The sequence below is a fragment of the Gymnoscopelus braueri genome, assembly GCF_963280865.1.
Source record: "Gymnoscopelus braueri genome assembly, chromosome: 2".
In the NCBI taxonomy this organism is placed as follows: Eukaryota; Metazoa; Chordata; class Actinopteri; order Myctophiformes; family Myctophidae; genus Gymnoscopelus; species Gymnoscopelus braueri.
Genome location: NC_137604.1, coordinates 796,905 through 815,929, shown reverse-complemented (window position 1 = coordinate 815,929; position 19,025 = coordinate 796,905). Strand labels below are relative to the sequence as shown.

At 38.8% G+C, this 19,025-nt stretch overlaps 1 pseudogene across 1 annotated transcript; it reads left to right on the top strand.

Moving 5' to 3' along the window:
• The first annotated feature begins 2,577 nt into the window (after positions 1 to 2,577).
• LOC308098448 (heme-binding protein 1-like) lies at positions 2,578 to 10,482 on the top strand (annotated as a pseudogene). Its single transcript, XR_013935047.1, has 6 exons — positions 2,578 to 2,687; positions 5,499 to 5,664; positions 6,801 to 6,886; positions 7,666 to 7,807; positions 8,160 to 8,340; positions 9,896 to 10,482. The product of XR_013935047.1 is annotated as a heme-binding protein 1-like (transcript).
• The last annotated feature ends 8,543 nt before the right edge of the window (positions 10,483 to 19,025 follow it).

The following is a 19,025-nucleotide window of genomic DNA, read 5'->3' as shown; positions in this document are numbered from 1 at the left end:
GGAAGTACAGTTAACAATACAAGGTCCTCTAAACTGGATCGCTCATAAAAGCACAACGTCTTTTTAAAATGAGATCCCGTGCACTCAAATCATGATGACATTTCAGACAGATATACACACTACTATATATCTACATGTATACATACATACATACATACATACATACATACATACATACATACATACATACATACATACATACATACATACATACATACATACATACATACATACATACATACATACATACATACATACACTACTATGCAGAACATCATACAATCAGCTTACAGGTTACTGCTATGAAAAACAAGAAACATGTACAATAAACAGTTATATAGGCGGGTAGGTTAAGACTTTGACAGGCGCCAGTTTGGAATGGCAGCCTCCTGAAGCAGCCTCTTTTAGGGCAGTTTTGAAAGTGAGTAGGGTTTTACACTCCTTTACTCCTTTTGGTAGGGCATTCCAGACATTTTTTGGGGGGTCAAACCCCCCAAAATGCATAGAGAACTATGCATTATACCTAAAGTATAACACAATACAAACACAATGCATTAGGCTACTATTCATGAAAAAAATATGTTTGTGTACCTGCCATACCCTGCTAGAGAGGAAATCCTCTATATAAATATATATATATATCTACTGTATACATTCATCTTCAGTAGACTAGGTGTCTTCACATATATCTATGCATTCATTCATTCAGGTTTTATAATCCACAGATCTGGAACAAACTCCTAGAATCAACAACTAAACGTTCAGTTTTTATGCTCCACAAAATCTGAACAAAACTACAGTCTCTGTCTCTCTGATACTCTTATTTATTTAAAAATCAAAGCTAAAAACTTTACTCTTGATTGTATTTAATGTCCTTTTTATATGATGCCTTTTCACACATTGTCTTAATGTTCTCAATAATGTTTTATGTAAAGCATTTTTTATTGTCTTGATGTAATGTGCACACACACACACACGCACACGCACACACGCACGCACGCACGCACGCACGCACGCACGCACGCACGCACGCACGCACGCACACACACACACACACACACACACACACACACACACACACACACACACACACACACACACACACACACACACACACACACACACACACACACACACACACACACACACACAGGGCACAAGGTGTAAAGGTACTTGTTAGACACACTGGCTGATAAACATCAATGTGATTTCAAAACATAGAATATTCATGAGGTTTAGACTGAATATTCATGAGCTTTAGACTGAATATTCATGAGCTTTAGACTAGCCGCTGAATCTAAGTGTGTCATGAATTATGTATAGAAACTAGAAAAAAGAGACCTTTGGCCTTGTGAACAATATGTGTGGTTAGTGTTAGCAATCATATTTGAACTGGGGACCCCCAAAATGAACTGGGGACCCCCAAAATAATCAAATTTGAACTGGGGACCCCCAAAATGAACTGGGGACCCCCAAAATGAACTGGGGACCCCCAAAATAATCACATTAGAACTGGGGACCCCCAAAATGAACTGGGGAACCCCAAAATAATCATATTAGAACTAGGGACCCCCAAAATAATCATAAAAATGTTGAAAATAGCCGATCTCGCGTTGTGAGCTTGTAGATCGGCTATTTTCATTATTATTTTTGCCACTTTATTAGGTCATTAATATTTGACTATGTTTGACCATTGTGTTGGTTAGTTTTGACGTAGTGTTCGTATGAATAGTTAAAAGGTATGTTAAACATTAGGTTAATCTAGCTGTAGTATACAACCCTCGTAGACGTATTTATGATTCTGACGTTTTCAATCTACGAGAGTTGTAGGGTGCACTTCCTATAGTGCTTTGGACTTTCTGCACTATGCCCCGTAGACACTCCAAACATTGTACAAAATGAAAATAAAGGCGCTTACCGCCGAGCCCCAAATGTTAACTACTTCTACGGGGTAGTAGTGTAATGTAATAATCCATATCTTTCAATAAAGAAGTGTTTTAATGCCGTCTGTGGCCGATTCTGTCGGAAGTTCCCAATGGGCGGTAGTGACGTGAGTGAGGGGGCGCATCCGGTGGAACCCGGAATTACACTAAATGTAAACAGGAAGTAAACGAGGGTGAAAAAATGGCGTTCGGCCACAGACGGCATTAAAACACTTCTTTATTGAAAGATATGGATTATTACATTACACTACTACCCCGTAGAAGTAGTTAACATTTGGGGCTCGGCGGTAAGCGCCTTTATTTTCATTTTGTACAATGTTTGGAGTGTCTACGGGGCATAGTGCAGAAAGTCCAAAGCACTATAGGAAGTGCACCCTACAACTCTCGTAGATTGAAAACGTCAGAATCATAAATACGTCTACGAGGGTTGTATACTACAGCTAAGGTTAATCATCTGGGGAGGATTTTTTTTCCACCCCTGGCTGAGTGTGTAATCTGTGATGCTTTAGCGCCATCTGGTGGCAGAAGAAGCGCATTACAACTCACTTGACTTCAGCTTCAGCTCCGTCCCGTCCTGCGCATGCGCACACCGTTCACTTCCCGTTCCAACAACAAGCACAGCCGGGTCAGAGGTCAGAGGTCACATGTTTTGAAATCAGGAACTAAAAAAACAACAAAAACATTTTTCACCGTTTTCATACCTTCAGAGGACTCTTATTGTGAAAAGACTCTTATTGTGAAAAGGTAAGAATGAAACAGATCTAGCCTTAGATCTAGCCCTGAAACATGACTGTCATACCATGACAGTCATGGTGCCGAGTCCCCCTGGTCTAAAGTTGTGTTCGATTTTTTCACATTGCCATCTCTCACATAAACATAAACGTTCAGATTTCAAATATAAAGTGCTTACCACCGAGCCACGGATGTTACAAGGCGATGCGGACCGCGATGAGTACCCGTATCTCCCGTATTGTTCAATAAAAAGCATTTTAATCCCATCGCCGGCCATTTTCTTTTTTTGTTTTTTTTTGTTTTGTAATGTATCAGAGTGCAATACACCTCCCAACCATTAGTGTCGCATGGTTGAAAGTATAGGAGACAATTTGGAGAAAATGGACGGCGATGGGATTAAAATGCTTTTTATTGAACAATACGGGAGATACGGGTACTCATCGCGGTCCACATCGCCTTGTAACATCCGTGGCTCGGTGGTAAGCACTTTATATTTGAAATCTGAACGTTTATGTTTATGTGAGCGATGGCAATCTGAAAAAATCGAACAAAACTTTAGACCAGGGGGACAGGGCACCATGACGCTTGTATACAAGCGTCATGTGAACCATGGCTAGCCTTAGATCAAGACTAGGCTATCGTAGATTATTTTATTTTTTTAATCGATTTTGACATTTTGTTATCCACGAATCTTAGCGAACCCCCATCAATGCGCTCTGGACCTTCACCAGTAAAGCCTGTATTTCTCCAAACATGTACACATGCTAAATATAAGGTGCTTACCCGCTTCTCCCAAATGTTAACTAGGTGTCCGGCATGTTTATGCAATGTATTAGTCCATAATATGCAATAAAGAAGTGTTTTAATCCCGTTTTTGGCCGAATGCCATTTCCGCCCCCTCGTTTACTTCCTGTTTACATTGAGTGTAATTCCGGCTTTCACCGGATGCGCCCCGTCACTACCGCCCATTGGGAACTTCCAACAGAATCAGCCACAGATGGGATTAAAACACCTTTTTATTAAATAATTTGGACTTAATACATTACACAAACACACCGGACACCTAGTTAACATTTCGGTCAAGCAGGTAAGTATCTTTTTTTTTTTTACATTTGTACATGTTTGGAGAGATACGGGCTTTACTGCTGACATTTCAGGGCAAACTGGGGGGGTGGAGCTAAGACTCTGGGGGGGTGGAGCTAAGACTCGTAGTCAGACTCGATAAAACGCATCTTAGTGTAGAGATCATCTGATCTATCTATACGTTATGATGACGTCACACATTGTGTAGTTAGTGTGTGTGTGTGTGTGTGTGTGTGTGTGTGTGTGTGTGTGTGTGTGTGTGTGTGTGTGTGTGTGTGTGTGTGTGTAAGTGTGCGTGCGTGTGCGTGTGCGTGTGTGTGTATGATAGAGATTAAATGATGTTTTTGCAGAAATCTGATGGAGTGACAATGATCTTGGACACTTGGAAACTTTAAAGGTCAAAACCTAACACAAAAAAACACATTTAAAATAAAAGATGATTCAATTAATCAACTTTTATTTTAAATGTATTTTTTGTTAATAATTATATATTTAAAGTTCTATATATTAAAGTTATATTTTTAAAGTTAAACATTATATATTTATGGTTTAAGAATGTACCTACAATTAATTTAATAGTACATTCTTACACCATGTTATCAAAACACATGGTTAGTTTTCTTTTATGCTTTTAACAAAAATAAATAAAAGTAAAATAAAGTTGTTTAGATGTAAAGAAAAAAATACGGAAACTAGACCAAAACATTGTATAAATATTATGTAATTCATGTATATATACAGTAAATCCTTTAAGAATACATTTTCACCAAAATAAATAATTCATTATTGTGTTAATAAATTATAATTTGAAATGTTTTGGTAGGACATGATTTGTCCCAATTCTCGAGAATGGGTGACTGTGTGTGTATTCACACACACACACACACACACACACACACACACACACACACACACACACACACACACACACACACACTGTATGTGTGAGATGTCGTCGCCTGTGTTTCAGTGCAGCTTATTAATAATTATATTGTTTCTCATGTTTTACTTACATTAGATTATCATGTTGTTTAGACAGATGCTAGGTTCATTGTTTACCTGGTATCCTAGGAGACAGATGCTAGGTTCATTGTTTACCTGGTATCCTAGGAGACAGATGCTAGGTTCATTGTTTACATGGTATCCTAGGAGACAAATGTTAGGTTCATTGTTTACCTGGTATCCTAGGAGACAGATGTTAGGTTCATTGTTTACCTGGTATCCTAGGAGATAGATGTTAGGTTCATTGTTTACCTGGTATCCTAGGAGACAGATGCTAGGTTAATTGTTTACCTGGTATCCTAGGAGACAGATGCTAGGTTCATTGTTTACCTGGTATCCTAGGAGACAGATGCTAGGTTCATTGTTTATCTGGTATCCTAGGAGATAGATGTTAGGTTCATTGTTTACCTGGTATCCTAGGAGACAGATGCTAGGTTAATTGTTTACCTGGTATCCTAGGAGACAGATGCTAGGTTCATTGTTTACCTGGTATCCTAGGAGACAGATGCTAGGTTCATTGTTTATCTGGTATCCTAGGAGACAGATGCTAGGTTCATTGTTTATCTGGTATCCTAGGAGACAGATGCTAGGTTCATTGTTTACCTGGTATCCTAGGAGACAGATGCTAGGTTCATTGTTTACCTGGTATTTATTTCTTTTTCTAGGACTTTGTTTGTTCAGATACATGGAGCATAAAAACTGATTGTACTTCCTGTGTGTCACTTCCTGTGTGTAAAGGTCAACATGGCTCTCATTTCCCTGGAAGACCTGGACGGATTGGATGATGACGATGACATCACTGATGACATCACAGACCCTCAGCCAATGAGCGAGGAGCATCACGACAGACTTTTACATCATTGGCAGGCGGTTGGCAGCACTCACCATGTGACTGTCCCACCTGGTATGATAATATTAATATTATTATTAAATAATATTAATATTATTATTAAATAATATTAATATTATTATTAAATAATAATAATATTAAAGTCACCATGTGACTGTCCCACCTGGTATGATAATGTTAATATTATTATTAAATAATAATAATATTATAATTAAATAATAATATTATTATTAAATAATAATATTGTTATTATTAAATAATAATAATATTAAAGTCACCATGTGACTGTCCCACCTGGTATGACAATAATAATATTATTATTAAATAATAATATTATTATTATTAAATAATAATAATATTAAAGTCACCATGTGACTGTCCCACCTGGTATGATAATATTAATATTATTATTAAATAATAATAATATTATAATTAAATAATAATAATATTAAAGTCACCATGTGACTGTCCCACCTGGTATGATAATGTTAATATTATTATTAAATAAAAATATTATTATTATTAAATAATAATAATATTATTATTAAATAATAATATTATTAAAGTCACCATGTGACTGTCCCACCTGGTATGATAATGTTAATATTATTATTAAATAGAAATAATATTATTATTAAATAATAATATTGTTATTATTAAATAATAATAATATTAAAGTCACCATGTGACTGTCCCACCTGGTATGACAATAATAATATTATTAAATAATAATAATATTATTATTAAATAATAATATTATTAAAGTCATATCATTATTATTATTATTATTATTATTATTATTATTATTATTATTATTATTATTATTATTATTATCATTGTTATTAAATTATTATTATTATTATTATTATTATTTATTTTTTTATTTTTATTATTATAATTGTTATTAAATTATTATTATTATTATTATTATTATTATTATTATCATCCTACTACTATAATTGAAATGACCTCCAAAAGTTGGTCCGGGGTAAAAGTACGTACGATCGCTCCACTTGCCCCGAAACATGCCTGTAGTAAAAATATGTATTTAGTAAATATAGTAACAATATTTATTTAGTAAATATAGTAAAAATATGTATTTAGTAAATATAGTAAAAATATTTATTTAGTAAATATAGTAAAAAAAAATGTTTTAGTAAATATAGTAAAAATATGTATTTTGACTCCAGAGATGACTGGAGCCATTCAGGAGATGACCAGTAGGAACCAGCAGAGGGAGCTCATTCCTTTTTCTCCCATTTCTACACATGAGAAGGTACTTTAACCCTTTGTTAACTCTAAACCTATGAAGCTCCTAGAATGACTTCCTAAATATTCAATCTAAATGATCTCAGGTTATTTCCTCCATCTGAAACGTTTTCTAAATATGGAACTAGGTTCATATTCATACCATCCTGTACGTTAACTCTCACCCTCTCTCTTCATTGTTAGTTAATGTGATAATAAATATATGACTGAACATATTAAAGTGTTTGTGATGCTGTATTAACAGACCATAGACCCCGCCCACTCTCTGTGTGGCCCCGCCCCTCTTAGTCTGGTTCCAGACCATAGACCCCGCCCACTCTCTGTGTGGCCCCGCCCCTCTCAGTCAGGTGATGTAATGTGAGCCTATAGGACTGTCTTCCATACAAAAAAAACAAGCTGTGCGATGACGTCATATGTAGGCGGATCCGTGGATCTCTTGTGATTGGTTTATGGAAATTCGAATCCCCTCCCCCGTTGTAATGGCCAATGTCAGCCTGAAGCTCCACCCAGCTTCAGGCTGATCATCAGGATAGTATTAACACCCCCTGGAACCCCCTTCTAAGGACCCCTGGGGGTCCCCGGACCACACTTTGAGAAGCAGTGGATTAGACTGTGTTGAATCAAGCCTCTTGTTTCATTCATTTAATTAATTCCCCTTGTGTGTGTGTGTGTGTGTGTGTGTGTGTGTGTGTGTGTGTGTGTGTGTGTGTGTGTGTGTGTGTGTGTGTGTGTGTGTGTGTGTGTGTGTGTGTGTGTGTGTGTGTGTGTGTGTGTGTGTGTGTGTAGTTAGGTGAGGTATTGTATGAAGAGCGTTTGTATCCAGCAGGTCACTGGGCTCAGCTCAGCCAATCAGAGAAGCTGTATGAGCAGAGCATCTCGTTGGCCTTCATGAAGTTAATGAGATACATCTGTAAGGAGAACTCTAAAGGTTAGCTCCTCCCACTGCACCACTTAGCCCCTCCCACTACACCACTTAGCCCCTCCCACTGCAGCACTTAGCTCCTCCCACTGCACCACTTAGTGCCTCCATCTACACCACTTAGCCCCTCCCACTACACCCCGTAGCTCCTCCCACCACACCCCATAGCTCCTCCCACTACACCACTTAGCCCTTCCTACTTCAGTAAACGTTAACATTTAATGTATGATAATTTATGCAGGTCGTTATCTGGGTGTGACCATCCCCATCGTTAACATTTAATTTATATTAATTTATGCAGGTTGTTATCTGGGTATGACCATCCCCATCGTTAACATTTAATTTATATTAATTTATGCAGGTTGTTATCTGGGTATGACCATCCCCATCGTTAACAGCCTCCAGATGCATGATGGGAACTTGTTTCATAAAGACGTGATGACATCATACTTCCTCCCTGCGGAGTTCCAGATGGCTCCGCCCACTCCCACCGACCCCGACATCACCATCGTTTACCGACCGCCGATACGCGTCATTACACGGTAAATATTTATAATACTAACAATAAGAGATATACACGTCGTTACATGGTAAATATTTATAATACTAACAATAATACACATACACAGTGTACGGTAACTATGAAAGTTGTAAGCATGAAATGTCGTTTAGTGGCTTTGCCATAGCATGCATTATTATGCAAGGGATAATGTATGGGGAGGTGGTCATTATTGAAATTTAAAGCCCGACAGGGTGATTATCCACGACGCGATAGAGGAGGTGGATAATCACTCCCCATACATTATCCCGCGTATTACACGGCTACTTAATAAATACATTAATAAATTAACCCAAAAGTAACAACAAAACAAAGTATTTCCTTGCTTACGGCAAAGAAAGTATTCCATAAGTATTGGGCTGGGCGGACAAGTTCGCCTCGGAAAACAAATGACAGTAATCAAATAAGGTAACGGGAAGACTCGCCCCAAAACACAGTCGCCCCCATTCTTTACCACCGGATTTGCGTATAATACATCAGATTTGCCCCGGGGCGACTGTGTTTTGGGGCGACTGTTTTGTTATTCTTGCGTCGGTGCGCCACGATAAACTAGGAAGTGTAGAGGATCACATAGAATCACTTGTCGGTTATTGCATCGTCTATTTCTCACTTAAAATGTTTTCAAAAACATTCTTGAGAGCAACGTTTAGTTGTAAATGACATTGTTTGTTTGTTTACATGGCTGTCATGTTGGGTAAAGCATGAAACCAAGCAGTTTAGATTAGACAGCGGTCAGTTATAGAGCTCATCGGTCATTATCAAGAAATAATGACCGATGACTGACCAATCAAAATATAGGATTCAAATTAAATCATCCTTTAACACTGCCGGAGTAAATAAATACATAATTCAGCCGCTTTTCCTTTCCTTTCAACTAGTCACAGAATATTTATCTCTTTACGATGGAAAAAAAAAACAGAAAAAGAAAGAAGCTACTAATAATAATAATAATAATAATACCTGGGATTTATATAGCGCTTTTCTGAATACTCAAAGACGCTTTACATAGAACTAAGAAGAGCAAAATAAAAACAAAACAAAACAACTTTAATAAGAGAATCTAGAGAATAAAAGTTAAAAAGTTAAAAAGGCTGCAGAGGGCCAGGGAATAAAACAAATTTGGATGGCAGTTGTGTTTGACCGGGAGCCAGTGGAGGTCACGGAGGACTGGTGTGATGTGGTCTCTGGAGCGGGTGTGAGTGAGCAGGCGGGCGGCTGAGTTCTGTACATATTGAAGTTTATTGAGGGTTTTGGCAGTGATACCGTGGAGGATGCTGTTGCAGTAGTCTATCCGGGATGAGATGAAGGCATGAATGAGGGTTTCGGCAGCGGAAGATGTCATATGTTTCTACTACATTGAAAATGACAAAACATATCAATATATGCAGCATGGCAACTGTGTGTGTGTGTGTGTGTGTGTGTGTGTGTGTGTGTGTGTGTGTGTGTGTGTGTGTGTGTGTGTGTGTGTGTGTGTGTGTGTGTGTGTGTGTGTGTGTGTGTGTGTGTGTGTGTGTGCGTGCGTGTGCGTGTGTGTGTAGAACGTTCTATGGGACGACCACAGAGCAGACGGTGGGCCATCAGATCCTCCTGCTTTGGGACATCCTGGGTTCCCACGGCGACCAGCAGCAGCATGCTGATGACATCATCACGGGGGGGCGACGGCGGCTCCGGTTCCCACGGCAACCTGAGGCGTGACGGCTACATGGTGGCCGTCTACGAGAACCCCGGCGTTCCAAACAGACGCAACGAGGTCTGGTTCCTACGACAAGAAGAACCCTGAAGGGTTAATAATGATAATAATGTGTATTCATATTCATATGCCTTCACAGTCTGTTCAAAAACAATAACAATAAAACTACACATAACTATAACACACAACAAACAACACATTACACAACTAGGGGTGTACTCATTTCACCAAACGTTACACCATATCGATACCATATGATATATGGCACTTTTTTATTATGAAAATATATGGGGGGGGAAAAGCTAATGCTAAAAAATACTTCAGTTTTTGCATCATTATTATTGCAAAAGAAAATAAAGTAAACAAAATAATGTATTTTTAAAAGAAACGTATCGCGATATTTATAAACGCAACGCAACGCAACGCAACGCAACACTAGACAACGCAACACTAGACAACGCAACGCAACACTAGACAACGCAACACTAGACAACGCAACACTAGACAACGCAACACTAGACAACGCAACGCAACACTAGACAACGCAACACTAGACAACACAACACTAGACAACGCAACACTAGACAACGCAACACTAGACAACGCAACGCAACACTAGACAACGCAACACTAGACAACGCAACACTAGACAACGCAACACTAGACAACGCAACACTAGACAACGCAACACTAGACAACGCAACGCAACACTAGACAACGCAACACTAGACAACACAACACTAGACAACGCAACACTAGACAACGCAACACTAGACAACGCAACGCAACACTAGACAACGCAACACTAGACAACACAACACTAGACAACGCAACACTAGACAACGCAACACTAGACAACGCAACGCAACACTAGACAACGCAACACTAGACAACGCAACACTAGACAACGCAACACTAGACAACGCAACACTAGACAACGCAACACTAGACAACGCAACACTAGACAACGCAACGCAACACTAGACAACGCAACACTAGACAACGCAACACTAGACAACGCAACACTAGACAACGCAACACTAGACAACGCAACGCAACACTAGACAACGCAACACTAGACAACGCAACACTAGACAACGCAACACTAGACAACGCAACGCAACACTAGACAACGCAACACTAGACAACGCAACACTAGACAACGCAACACTAGACAACGCAACACTAGACAACGCAACGCAACACTAGACAACGCAACACTAGACAACGCAACACTAGACAACGCAACGCAACACTAGACAACGCAACACTAGACAACGCAACACTAGACAACGCAACGCAACACTAGACAACGCAACACTAGACAACGCAACACTAGACAACGCAACGCAACACTAGACAACGCAACACTAGACAACGCAACACTAGACAACGCAACACTAGACAACGCAACGCAACACTAGACAACGCAACACTAGACAACGCAACGCAACACTAGACAACGCAACACTAGACAACGCAACACTAGACAACGCAACACTAGACAACGCAACACTAGACAACGCAACGCAACACTAGACAACGCAACACTAGACAACGCAACGCAACACTAGACAACGCAACACTAGACAACGCAACACTAGACAACGCAACACTAGACAACGCAACGCAACACTAGACAACGCAACACTAGACAACGCAACACTAGACAACGCAACGCAACACTAGACAACGCAACACTAGACAACGCAACACTAGACAACGCAACGCAACACTAGACAACGCAACACTAGACAACGCAACACTAGACAACGCAACGCAACGCAACGCAACGCAACACAACACAACACAACAAATGAAGTCCTCACTACACACTACACACTACAACATCCTATCAACAAGGCAGTTTGTTTAACATTGCATTACATTACATTACAGTCATTTATCAGACGCTTTTATCCAAAGAGACTTACAATAAGTGCATTCAACATAGGTAGGGAAGAAAACTACTAATCACCAGAAGTCTTAAGTGTATTCTCTGCTAAAACAGGCAACTAAGAGTATACCTAGTGCTAAGGTAAAAGTGACATATATCAGCTTCCTGTCTTAAACAGATGAGACAAATAGGAAAATCAAATGAGCAAAAACTAAAACAAATGAGTGTATTGACTAAAGAAGATCCAATAAAACAATACAATAATAAAACAAGAGTTCGTACAACGAACCCATTCAATCCGTGAAATATCCCTTTAAATACAATTCTTATAAATAACTTTTTACCCCTTTTTTTTTCTCCCAGTGTAGTTGCTATGACAACAGGCTCTCTATGCACAGCAGCCATATTGTACAGAAACTGGTTCCATTTGAATCTATCTATCTATCTATCTATCTATCTATCTATCTATCTATCTATCTATCTATCTCTCTCTCTCTCTCTCTCTCTCTCTCTCTCTCTCTCTCTCTCTCTCTCTCTCTCTCTCTCTCTCTCTCTCTCTCTCTCTCTCTCTCTCTCTCTCTCTCTCTCTCTCTCTCTCTCTCTCTCTCTCTCTCTCTCTCTCTCTCTCTCTCTCTCTCTCTCTCTCTCTCTCTCTCAATGACAGAAACCTTGTCTGTGACCCGTGGTAGGTCTGCACTGCCAACCTGCACCAGCAGAGGGAGCCATGGGACAGTATTTATCATTGTACTTTGTGTTCATTTTATATTTTAATTCAAAGTTGAATTGTTGGGCTTTGGGGAATAAAGTTATTATTATTGTTTCATTCATGTCATAAATACTATATGATGTATTGTTTCATGTCATGTAAACATTTTAAATACTATGTGATGTATTGTTTCATGTCATATAAACATTTTAAATACTATATGATGTATTGTTTCATGTCATATAAACATTTTAAATACTATGTGATGTATTGTTTCATGTCATATAAACATTCTAGATACTATGTGATGTATTGTTTCATGTCATATAAACATTTTAAATACTATATGATGTATTGTTTCATGTCATATAAACATTTTAAATACTATGTGATGTATTTTCATGTCATATAAACATTTTAAATACTATATGATGTATTGTTTCATGTCATATAAACATTTTAAATACTATGTGATGTATTGTTTCATGTCATGTAAACATTTTAAATACTATATGATGTATTGTTTCATGTCATATAAACATTTTAAATACTATGTGATGTATTGTTTCATGTCATGTAAACATTTTAAATACTATGTGATGTATTGTTTCATGTCATAAACATTTTAAATACTATGTGATGTATTGTTTCATGTCATATAAACATTTTAAATACTATGTGATGTATTGTTTCATGTCATGTAAACATTTTAAATACTATGTGATGTATTGTTTCATGTCATGTAAACATTTTAAATACTATGTGATGTATTGTTTCATGTCATCTAAACATTCTAGATACTATTTGATGGAAAATGACCTTGTGGGTGCGTTGGGGAATACTCTTAAGTTCTGAGTGGACAGTAACTAAGTACATTTACTCGTGTAATGTACTTAAGTACATTGTGGTAGTATTTGTTTTGCTACATTTTATTTATAAAACACATTTCAACAACAAGGTAATTCAATGTGTTTTACACAGAACATCAAGCAAAGGAAACACAACGTTACACTGACATTAGAATGAATAAAACAAGTTAAAACTAGAAAAAGTGCTCCTCGGAGCACAGGTCTCCGCCAGGTCAGGTAGGTTATTGTGGCCTCCTGGTGGCGCTATAACAGGCCAATGTGAAAAGGGTGGCATTTCTTCTTAGGCCTTGCACGGCAATCGGACACTGCATTCATGATTTGAGGCATTTTGTTCAAAAAAAAATGTTTTGCTAAATTAGACCTGCTGATGGCGCTATAACAGGCCATTTGCTCCTCAACATAGTGTGAATGTGAGTGCTAAGTTTGACCGCAATCGGACGCTGCGTTCATGATTTGCGGCATTTTGTTCAAAACAAGCCACTACTGCAAACTTTAGATGTCAATCTTAGCCAATCAGGATGGAATATGAAAAATCAAACACATCAGTCTTCATCACATGACTATAGAGATCATGTGTACCGATTTGCGTGAAATTTGGATAAAATCTGAAGGAGTAATATAAAAAAAATTGTTTTACATAAGTCGGCCTCCTGGTGGCGCTATAAAAGGCAGATGTGAAAAATGCAGGGCAGAGGTTTTTCCTTGACCTCTAGGGAGTGCGCTTACAAAGTTTTACACAGATCGGTGCAGTTATAGGTAAAAACACGAATCGGCCTGTTATAGCTCCACCATGAGGCTGATTTGAACATTTTTAAGTGGTATTTCTTCCTCGGCATTGTGGAAATATGCATGCAAAATTTCAAGGAAATTGCATGCTGTGTTCATGATTTGAGGCATTTTGTTCAAAACGGAGCACTCCTGCGAACTTTGGAAGCCATTTTTAGTCAATCAGGATGGAATATGAAAAATCTGAAAGAGCCGTTTCGTTTAATGACTATAGAGACACTGTGTACCGAATCGATTTGCGGGATTTTTTGAAAAAAATCTGTAGGAGTACTGTCAAAAAATATCTTTTGCACAAATCGGCCTCCTGATGGCGCTATAAAAGGCCCATGTGAAAAATTTGGGTCAGAGTTTCTGCTGTGGCATCCAGGGAGTGTGTGTGCACAGTTTCACTGCGAGCAAGCCAACAGTGCCGGAGATTAGCTGTACACAGACAGAATGACGGACACATGGACGGACACAAGGACGGACACAAGGACGGACGGACGGACAGGGGGCAAAACATACTCTCTCGCCATGCCTTTCGGCCTGGCGGAGACAAAAAATAAGCAAATACAATTAAAGTGAAGAAGAGAAAGAAAGAAGAAAAGTAACTCTAAATCAAAGGCAAACGAAAAGGTCTTTAGTTGTGTTTTAATCTTTAAATAAAACATTGTTGCTGTCCAGCAGAAACCAGCAAACTAAATTTTTCCGCTTTTGCATTTTTTCCCCCATAAATCAGTGCTATTGAACATGCAGTTATACTTATGTTGACTTTTTGAACTTAAAGGGTAAGACCACTTTGGTAGAGGTTTGGGTTGTGTAGTTACCTTGCCATGATGTAACTCCAAAGGTGGGCAAGAAATCTAAAATAATTGCTCCATTGATTAGAAATTGATAATTCAAAAATATGCTCCTCATTGACTTACATTGTATGGTAAAACAGCTCTCAAAGTCACTCTTTTAGCACATAAATGAACACAAACAAAGCTGATTCAGACAATATAGAGCATCACCAAACCCAGTACTGTTTGTTTTTTTAATAAAAATGTCAACTTCCTGTTGATTTTACTATTTGAAGATCTGGATCCGGATCCGCGGATCCAGTCCAGGTTTTCTACTTATTAAAAATGGCAAAATCAACAGGAAGTTGACATTTTTATTTAAAAAAAAAATAGTACTGGGTTTGGTGATGTTCTATATTGTCTGAATCAACTTTGTTTGCGTTCGTTTATGTGCTAAAAGAGTGACTTTGAGAGCTGTTTTACCATACAATGTAAGTCAATGGGGAGCATATTTTGAATTATCAATTTCTAATCAATGGAGCAATTATTTTTTATTTCTTTCCCATCTTTGGAGTTACATCATGGCAAGGTAACTACACAACCCAAACCTCTACCAAAGTGGTCTTGCCCTTTAAATACAAATACAATGGACATAAAAAATAATAATAATATAGACTGAAGTAATTAAAGTGGGTCATGTTTGGAATCAAAACAGCTGAAATCAATAATATATCAGTATTCTGATATTAACCTGTGGGCCGCAGGTTAATATCAGGGTGGAGGCCGCGTGTGGCCCCAGGGCCACCAGTTGCCATGCATGACATTGTCTATGATGTCAGTCTTGGGCAGGTTGGTTGTCTCCATATATGGGAAGGTTGAGATTGAATTGGTCACTAAAGGTCGGGACTGAATAGGTCACCGTCATTTATCCCCCTATATGGGTTTCTGGGCATCCTGCCATGTATGTCTGACAGGAACAAACACATCTCCATGAATTCAAGGCTTCATGGGGTGTGTAATTGACAGACAATAAGTAATTTTCTGGGTGAACTACTAACTTTAATATGCTGACTTCTCCTCAGTGCTGTTTAGCGCCCTCTAGGGGCAGGTCAATGTTTTGTTTCTTGTTTAGGGTTTTTCTGTTCATAAAGTTCCACCTCTGAATGCTCCAGGTGTTGCCTATCAGCAATCAAGTGTGGCAGCTTCAGTCTGATGTCTTATGTCCTTGAGAAGTAAACTTTGTAAATATGTGTATAAGTCTGTTTTGTTAAATACATTGTGACTTTGGGGGAAATGTGTACTTTATTTGCTGGTTTTATTTGGACGATGTGCTTTGCCATGCTTTTCCGGTGCCTGTTTGAGTGTTTGTTTCCTCTGAAATGAATTATTAAACTAGTTGTTTATTCAACCATTTTAGGAAGAGGAAGTGGAGAAGATGCAGCGATCATGTGATGATAACATCGATATGTGGATGGAGGAGATGGAAGAATGTCAACAGGTAAGACCGGTAATCCATTCAATGGATGAAATAAAGGTTTTAGTGTACTTTTGCACCTCCATTTTGATGTTATTGTTGAATTTGTCTGACAAAATGTTTAGTCTAAGGAAGAGAAACGCCTTAATGTGTAAAACTATGGACCCTGATGAGGAAAGCCAGAGCACCGGTTCGGGCGGAACGGTTACATGTCGGGAAGCCGACATGTCGCCTTTCCGATGGTTACTAACCCTAAACAACATCCGAGGCGACACGTACCGCAAGTCCACCGCGAAAAGAACAAAAGGAGGTTCCACCACCAGCACTCACTAATGACTTGCAGAGATTCAAAATGCAAAGCAACAATAAAATAATCAGATGTAAAGTTCTCTGAAGGGCCAAAGGAGGAGCACTCCCACCACACTGGAACACCGGCCCTGAAAGCCAAACGGAGCACTCCCACTACACTGGAACACCGGCCCTGAAGGGCCAAAGGAGCACTCCCACTACACTGGAACACCGGCCCTGAAAGCCAAACGGAGCACTCCCACTACACTGGAACACCGGCCCTGAAGGGCCAAAGGAGCACTCCCACTACACTGGAACACCGGCCCTGAAGGGCCAAAGGAGGAGCACTCCCACCACACTGGAACACCGGCCCTGAAAGCCAAACGGAGCACTCCCACTACACTGGAACACCGGCCCTGAAGGGCCGAAGGAGGAGCACTCCCACTACACTGGAACACCGGCCCTGAAGGGCCGAAGGAGGAGCACTCCCACTACACTGGAACACCGGCCCTGAAGGGCCAAAGGAGGAGCACTCCCACTACACTGGAACACCGGCCCTGAAGGGCCAAAGGAGGAGCACTCCCACTACACTGGAACACCGGCCCTGAAGGGCCAAAGGAGGAGCACTCCCACTACACTGGAACACCGGCCCTGAAGGGCCAAAGGAGGAGCACTCCCACTACACTGGAACACCGGCCCTGAAGGGCCAAAGGAGGAGCACTCCCACTACACTAGAACACCGGCCCTGAAGGGCCAAAGGAGGAGCACTCCCACTACACTGGAACACCGGCCCTGAAGGGCCAAAGGAGGAGCACTCCCACTACACTGGAACACCGGCCAAGGTAAATAGTAGTAACTTGTTTATTTAGGTCTGTATAATGTGTAAACAAACAACAGAAAACATATTGTTGACATAATTGAGAAATCATATAGATGTTAAAGTTTGTTTACTGTTTGTTATGACTTTCATAGTTTAGGATAATTGTAGTTTCAAGCTTCCTCTATTTACACATGATGTATTATAACTGTTACGTTATTATCCTAGTCTAATAATAACTATAACTCTATTTACACATGATGTATTATAACTGTTACGTTATTATCCTAGTCTAATAATAACTATAACTCTATTTACACATGATGTATTATAACTGTTACGTTATTATCCTAGTCTAATAATAACTATAACTCTATTTACACATGATGTATTATAACTGTTACGTTATTATCCTAGTCTAATAATAACATGATGTATTATAACTGTTACGTTATTATCCTAGTCTAATAATAACATGATGTATTATAACTGTTACGTTATTATCCTAGTCTAATAATAACATGATGTATTATAACTGTTACGTTATTATCCTAGTCTAATAATAACTATAACTCTATTTACACATGATGTATTATAACTGTTACGTTATTATCCTAGTCTAATAATAACATGATGTATTATAACTGTTACGTTATTATCCTAGTCTAATAATAACGTGATGTATTATAACTGTTACGTTATTATCCTAGTCTAATAATAACTATAACTCTATTTACACATGATGTATTATAACTGTTACGTTATTATCCTAGTCTAATAATAACGAGGCAGAGAGAGAGGCATCAAACCGCCATATGATCACATGACATGTCTCCGTATATCAAGTGTTCTCATTGGCTCTCACACGACACTGGTGTTAACCCTTTACACAACAATAACCACTATTTGATGTTCTATATCATCTCTCATGAACCATAAATAATCTTATTCACATAAATAAGGCCTTATTTCTTAAACAATGATAAAAATGACCTTTTGTTTGTTATCAACATGTTTTGAATGAACATAATAAAAAGAATAATGCTTGTTGGCTGAGCTTCTGTTTCATTAAACAAGATGTTAGATGAATGAATAATGACACTCTATGACAACAGTGATCTATGGCAGGGCTTCTCAGGGTCTGGGGGTCCATAGGGGTCCTTGAGGGGGTCCCCAGCAACATTTATATGGTATGGGGGTCCATAGGGGTCCTTGAGGGGGTCCCCAGCAACATTTATATGGTCTGGGGGTCCATAGGGGTCCTTGAGGGGGTCCCCAGCAAAATGTATGTTTTGTGTCAATTGTGTTTTGATTATTTAAGAAAGTTATATTATGCCTAAACAGAAGCCAGAATGAGTGTTTTTCACCAATAAAGAATGT